Source organism: Aedes aegypti, chromosome 1 (assembly GCF_002204515.2).
Source record: "Aedes aegypti strain LVP_AGWG chromosome 1, AaegL5.0 Primary Assembly, whole genome shotgun sequence".
NCBI classification, from domain to species: Eukaryota; Metazoa; Arthropoda; class Insecta; order Diptera; family Culicidae; genus Aedes; species Aedes aegypti.
This window is the reverse complement of record NC_035107.1, coordinates 142,910,696-142,918,547: the sequence shown is the minus strand read 5'-3', so window position 1 is coordinate 142,918,547 and position 7,852 is coordinate 142,910,696.

Here is a 7,852-nt window from a genome sequence, read left to right as displayed (position 1 = left end):
AATCATCTCGCCATAATTCGATAATGAAGGGACCATCGATATCGTATTACAGAATACTGCAACAGTGCATAACTGCGATTCAAGGGACCATCCAGGTAGCCATGAACATCAAATTTTATTATGGTTCTCTAACTAGATATTGAGATACGGAGGTCGAGTAAGGGAGACTTGATTGTACATAAGAGCACACTTCAACCTTCGAGCTGACAAAGAAATTGTGAAGAACTATAAACGCGTTGAATTCTCGAAGACATTTTCATCTGAATACGAGCAACCGCTTATACAACATAGACGGCGGCATATGGCGAATCGATCTATGGCGCTGATCAAGGAGTTTATGGAACTGACCTATGATCTCGCTAATATTCTCCATACGCTGTACATCATGCAAAGATTGAACCCACAAGGCATGTGCTGACAGGGGACGGACCTGGTGTAGTGGTTAGAACACTTGCCTCTCACGCCGAGGACCTGGGATCGAATCCCATCCCCAAAATAGTCACCTATGACGTAAAAAGTTATAGTGATGACTTCCTTCGGAAGGGAAGTAAAGCCGTTGGTCCCAAGATGAACTAGCCCAGGGCTAAAAATCTCGTTAATAAAGATAGAAAAAAAAGCATGTGTTGACATACGAAGCACCCCTTGGCCTTTCTATGGGTATGGTGTAAACTTTGATGGTGAAAATTATAGTGTCCGAGCATAGAGGACATAGTGTCCGGCCATAGAGGACACATTTCAGAGCACACCATTTTTGGTACATAATGTAATCCATCATAAAAATTAATTGTAAAGGTTTATTTTTGTTCTCATGTGAGTTTTTACTTAAAATAATGTGATATTTGGCGAGCGTGGGGCAGAACCGAGGATGGAGAGATGCGGCCACGAACCGAGTATTGTGGCGTGAAATTGTTGATTCAGTGTTATCTGTGTAGATGTTAACTAAATAAATGAATGAAATGTGATATTTTTATACTGTACAAAAATTAACGGTAAAACTAATGTAGATTCTGAGATATTATCAAAAAACAAAAAGTGTCCAGGCATAGAGGAATTTCCCCTAACCATTTTGTTGAAAACATATTACATTTCATTTGCCATAACAATTTTGTCAGTGTTTTTTCACTTAGCAATAGAAAATGGCAACGATTTTTCTCTAAAACTATTGACAATTTTATTCGACATGTACTCTATCGCATTTTGTCCTGTTCCAAAATTGGCATTTTTTTATGAATCACAAAAATATGCCAACCAGTGGCGCGGGACAGGGGTGACATGTACTACGCATAAAAACACCTGAGTAGGACAGTCAAAGGATTGTCCTACCCACGATTCTTGAAAAGCAAAAAAGCTGTAAAATTAAATCAAACTATTTTTTACAAGAAATTACTTTAAACGTTAGAAAAACAAATGAAGCAGTCCTCTATCCTCTATCTTCTGAATGAATCAATGGATGGTTTCTTAAAAATATCTACGACCATCCCTGTATATGTCCTGCGACAAATTTCCATGAGCATTCCTGGAAGCAATTCTTAAGCAGTTTCTGGAACATCCATAGTAATTAATCAGACGATTCTTGAAGAGTATATGGATTAAGTAATGGATTAATGGAGCTAACGATTTCAGAGCGTGTGATCACGCTTGATATAATTTGTCAAAGTAAATGCTGAATCTCTTGACAATTTTCAAGGGAATGCTTATAGCACTCCCAGAGCACACTCTCTAAAAGTTTTTTCGCTGATTCAGAACTGCCATAGAGGGTTCTGGAAGTAGTTTTTAATTAGTTCCTGAAAAACGATTTGATCACGTTCCCAGGAATGTTTTGTGACATCATTCATAAAAATATTAAGAGCAGATTATGACAGTTTTCTGAAAGCTTTCTTTTTGCAGATTTGTTGAAGAAATTCTAGTGATATATTTGATAAAGTTTCTGCTCAATGATACATTTTTCAAAAATCGCCAGTTTCTTCTGAAAATTTCGGGATTAGTTGGGTCACTTCGGTGCAAAGTAAAAAAACTACATAAATTCACACATTTTTGCTGTTTAACAATTTGTTATCTAGGAAGAAAAGCCTCACTGGTTGTAAAGACAAGTAGTTCGATCAATTTTTGTCAAATTTGTTGAATGAAGTTGAGTTAAAAAGGATATAAATCTCAAGGATACTTATATATTTTAATATGAATGATAACACAAGTTGAATCAATGATTGATCCTAGAGACAGGGCTGGTAGCAGGTTTCTTTTAAGAGACTTGGTTCCTATTGTAATGCAAGTCTTCAGTCTTCAAAGTCTCTATTTTAACCAAAATTTTCTCTAAAGTCTCTACTTTCCTTATTCTGCATTGATTCCAGATACAAAATTGCATAGGCTACAGAGAAACCTTCAGAGACAACAGATAACGAGTTCAACTGGCTCTTCAAGAATTTCGTATCAGATTTCCGAGGAAAAGCTTCAGGAATTAACATAGGGATTTTATTTAGAATTATTTCAGGCTCTCCTACAGGAATCTCTCCAGAAATTCTTCCAAATATTTCTCTACCAATTCTCCCATAAATTCTTTCAGATATTTTTCAATGGATGCTCCAGAAAAATGTAATCATGTAATTTTCTCATGTATTACTTCGATTTTTTCTCAAAACTATCCTAGAATTTCCACCAGATACTTTTTATCAATGATCCTTCAACCGAATTCTTCAGTTGCTACTTTAGGACATCTTCTAAAGATTTCTACGAAATTTCTCCCGAGGAAATCTGAATAAATAGCTGATAAAATTCCAAGCGAAATTGTCTGAAGCTTTGAAGAATCAAACTCTTATCTCTTGGCTCTTATTAGGTTTCGTTTTGTTTTGTTGGTTCATGTTTGGTCTCTATTCGGCCTCTTTTTGGTTCCTTTTAGGTCACTTTCTTCAGACATGAGGTCACTGATTTCCTATTGTTAAAGCACTCAATCGCTACTAACCCTGTAATGACAAAAATCTTTCTTAGTCTTGTGGTAACCACTGGCGTGAAAATGAGGGAGCCAGAAGCAAAGGGGTGTCAGTGAACAGTCTTCTAAGAATTATGTATTTTTTCTGTTGACATTTATTATGTTCTAACATTTGATGTAAAAAATTCCATCATTGCCAGGGGCTTTTATATTCATATTAATATATAAATTTTTCTCTTGATTGATTACTTTCAACATCCTGAGTAACTTGATTTTCAATTGCACTAGTGAGTCCTTAAATAAAATTGTGCGTGTTTTCAAACTGCTATTCGCAATAAGTTGGTAATATTTTGTCTCCCTCTTTCAATGTCGGTATGGACTTTGTTTTTATTTCAATATTAGATTAATTTCAAAAGGGCTTTGAGCCTTTTGACTTTATTTTCAAAATGGTTGTTTCTTAATTGAAAAGAGTAGTGTGTGTGTGTTTTTATTCTGTTGCATGTTCTTTTGGAGCAAGTGACGGAATCAAGATTATTCGCGTCCAGTTTGCATTATACGAGTGCGAGAAGATAGATATTCATGTTCAATATAAGATAGGTTACTAATTCCCTCCCCTAACCATAAGCACTAATAATAAGCCCTAATCAGCATCATAGATGCATACATGCATTGTAATAGCACTACAAATGCTTACACGCCCAATAATAGCACTTCTACTGCGTAGAAACCCTATTACTGCATCATTAATGCTTCTAAGCCTGATGCATACAGGCATTAAATATGCACTATATTAGCTCTATATTTGCATAAAGGGCATGTTTAAATGCCCTCCAGTATTTTGACAGATATTCCACGTGCTTTGTGCTTGCATATAGTGGTAAGAGGGAGCCAAAAATAAATCTTCTCACTACTACAATCGCAGGTTTTATGACAGGGAAAAGTGATGGTTTTAAATTGGTCACTTTTCTTCCCAATAATATTCATCTTATGTGGTCGAAGGAGCAAAGGAGCAAGACTTTAACAATATGGGTGTCGCAGGTTCTAGACGCAAAATGAGGAATGTTCATCATCATAAAACAAGGATCAAAGTGTGGCAACGGCAATCCCTCAAAAGAATAAAAACCATCAAAATGAATTAGTCAGATAGTAGAATCATATTATTATATTTTTGCATACTATTCGAGTTATCCATTTTCATTCATTCATTTATTTACCTCGTGTACCAGCCGCTTGGCCGCATACGCGAACGCAAAGGCTGCGTACGCGAAAGCACAAGATATTCGCCCTGGCGAAAACAACTGACTTTTCTCAACACTAACAACTAACATGCATTAAATGATTGCCCTATATGCGCATATAATGATGTTACCGTGCCGCATTGTCGTGCTTACTGGTTACTTGGGTAGGACGTGTAATCTTGACGCGATGGGTGGGCTTACCCCATTATCACTAATATGGGAACCAAAGACATGTCCAGTCGTGGTAGTATCACATCAGGATATATTTGTTTAATGCCGTGTCATCAACCATCTGGCATAGACGCATCAATCTTACGCATGTGATCTAACGGCCATCCTGTTACCAGGCATCGGGACAACAGGAGCCGTAGCCACGCTTTGATGCAGATAGGATAGATTTTGTTTAAATGGTTATAATCTTGACTAATGAGGAGAATGGCTAAGGATCCATCGAGTAGAATGTGACACAAATGTTAATTTGTCATGCTTCTTTTATTAGAATCATAATTGAAAACCACATCTATTATGTTGGTATCATAAAACTACAATAACTTCATTCTCGCAATATTATAATAAATAGATAGTATAGTTTCTAACACATAGAAATTCATTTACGACGATTTAAATGAAAACAGGTGAGAGCAGATTTGAATATGAATGAATGAATAAAACAAACTGACCAAAATCATTAGTATAAATACCAATAAGCATGTTACAAAGGACCTATAGCAATACTGACCTACGGGATTGAGAAAAACTAGATCAATAGTCAACACAAAGTTTTTGATGTCGTTGACTATAATCAGCGATGTAGTCAAACGTAATTCAATAATAACTCGATAATTCCTGTTCAATCCTGATACTTATAGCTTTCTTTCTTCCTTTTCGTGTACTAACAACAACACCATCACGAGTGAGCAAATAATCTGTCGTATGTATCAAACGTTGTGGTAGAAGCCAACCCATATAGATCAGCACGGACACGGATCGAATTAACATCAAACTGAGGTAAACACGATTGAGTATGAAATGCTGTATCACGTCAGCTACACTAAGATGGCAGCGTGGCTGCTATTCAGGAAGTGCGTTGGCTAAGATCTGTAGAACGTGAATTCAGAGCTGTAGACCCCGTCGCTAACACCGCATTCAAATACATCTATCGCAGCGGTGGCGATAAAGCTGAACACGGAGTCGGTTTCATAGTGATCGGGAAGCAGATGAAACGCGTTATTAGGTGAAGGTCGATCAACGAGCGGATCTGCGTATTGAGGATTCGGAGCAAGTTCTTCCACTACAACCCGATCAACGTCTATGCACTGACTAACGACAAACCAGATGACGTGAAGGACGCGTTTTACGAATGTATCGACAAGACATATAGAGAATGCCCAAAACACGGCACAACACCTAAATGGCGAACTTTGCAACCAAATCGACCATGGTCTGGTAGACGGCCGACAACGGTCATCAATGTTAGAACTTTCAGGGGTTCTAATATCGACTCAGACCACAATCTCGTTGTAAGCAAAATTCGAGCGCAATTATCAACCGTTTCGAGTTCTAGGAATCGAAAATCAATGCGTTTCAATATGCAGCGCCTGTCAGCGGATGGTGTAGTAGCGGACTACCATCAAAAGCTGGACGATCGGATTAGCGAAATCAACGAAAGCGTCAACCTCAGCGATCTGTAGGAGCCAGTCCACGGAGCGGCCAGCACAGTAGCGCGAGAAGTGGTAGGTACTGTTCAACGAAGACCAAGGAACGGTTGGTTCGACGAGGAGTGCCAGAGAATTACGAACGAGTAGAACTTGGCTAGAAGCCGGATGCTGGTGTCTGGTACCCGTACGAGCAGAGAGCGGTACAAGGAAGCAAGGGCAGCCGAAAAAACGGATCCATCGCAGAAAGAAAAAGGAGCATGAAGAGGCAGTAATTACTCAGGCGCAAGAAGCTATGGAACAGAATGACATGCGACGGTTCTACGAATCCGTCAATGGTGTGCGGAGAAAAACAGCGCCGTCTCCCGCAACGGCATTGAAGGAAACTTGCTGACGGATAAAGCAATGGTGGCCGCCAGGTGGAAAGAGTGCTTCGAGTCATCGTTAAACGGAGATTGCGGAAGTGGATCTGGTAACAGAATCCAAATCGATGACGATGGACAGGCTGTGGAATATCCAACGCAAGATGAGGCAAAGAAAGCTATAAATGGGCTGAAGAACAACAAGGCTGCAGGGAAAGACGCCCAAGTAACCAATAAGCCGTAAAAACTAGCACCAACTCGGTTCTATAGTCGAATAAAAGGCATAGCCAACAGGGCTAACAGGATCTATATCATAATTAAGGGTTGTTAAAAAGCCATTTTTGGCGAATTATTCGGCTGATAAACAGCCTATTCGTACCGAGTCACTAAAATGAGAGATGTCAAAATTTTATAGCAAGCGGCAAAAAAAGAAAAAAAAAATGTTTCTGTTTCTCATGCTTTCCTCTGGGATGTATTTTTTGCTGCGTGATCCAGGCTCAAACTGCAGTTGTCGGTGTTCTTATCGGTAATGCTCGTCGTTTTCCCATCTGCTCCATTGATGCACAAGTGATTTCGTAGGTTTAACATCGTATTTGAAAGAGTTAACATTGCAGCGGCATGTGTATATTTTTCCTGCTAAATCATGAGCAATGCTGGTTATGCCGGCGAGGTCCTGATGGAATGCGTCTAGATGTTTATTACCACATACCAGGGCGGCGAAAGCTAAATCCACAGAAAAACTAACCGCCAATCATCCAACAAACCAACCCCCCTCCACCCCTTCCCAAACCTTTACAATCGATTTAGTACATATTTTGATTTATAACTAAAAATCTCCAGCATCATAATAGTGCAGCAATGCAGCATATATCAAAGCATTCATGGCAACGTCTTCCACCGCAGATTCGTTCTGAAAGTTTTTCGGGACTTCGAAGATGCATTCGTGGATACATTATTTGCATTGTCTTGGGTGTGAGAAAAAGAGGCAGATAAATGTGTTTCACTATATTTTCTCATGCGTTGCCAGCTGCCTACGATATTTTTCGTAGGTGCGAGCGCGATATGAAATTTCTTTTGGCTTCGCAATCCCGCTTAATTTTTGTTTTGGTTTGCAAACGTCATGACAATAGGCCGTTGAACAGCATTGACAGTCGTTTGAACAGCTTATTTACACAGGGCTTACAAGCACTAAAAAAAGCGTTATATACCCATATAAGACCAATATCAGTGCCTGAGGGTCACAGTGCCTATTAGCATTTGAAAATGTTTTATGAAGCTAGTAGGCACTGAAATGCCGTTAAATGGCTCATATTCCGCTTATAACAGTGCTTAATGGTTACCTGGGCGTGCTTCCGGCCGAACTTCTCAAACACGGAAGTGAGCAGCTGCACGAACTCCTCCACCGTATCATTTGGAGGATATGGGAACCTACTAGTTGGTTGGAAGGTCTCATTTGCCCTTTGTACAAGAAAAGGCATCGACTGGAGTGCGCCAATTATCGAGGGATTCCTTAATTCGGCGTACAAAATCATGTCTGGAATTCTGTTCAACAGATTGAGACCGTATGAGGAGTCCTTTGTCGGCGAATACCAAGCTGGTTTTCGAGAGGGCCGATCAACGATGAATACCCTGCGTCAAATTCTAGATAAAATCCGGGAGTACAACTTGCAGACT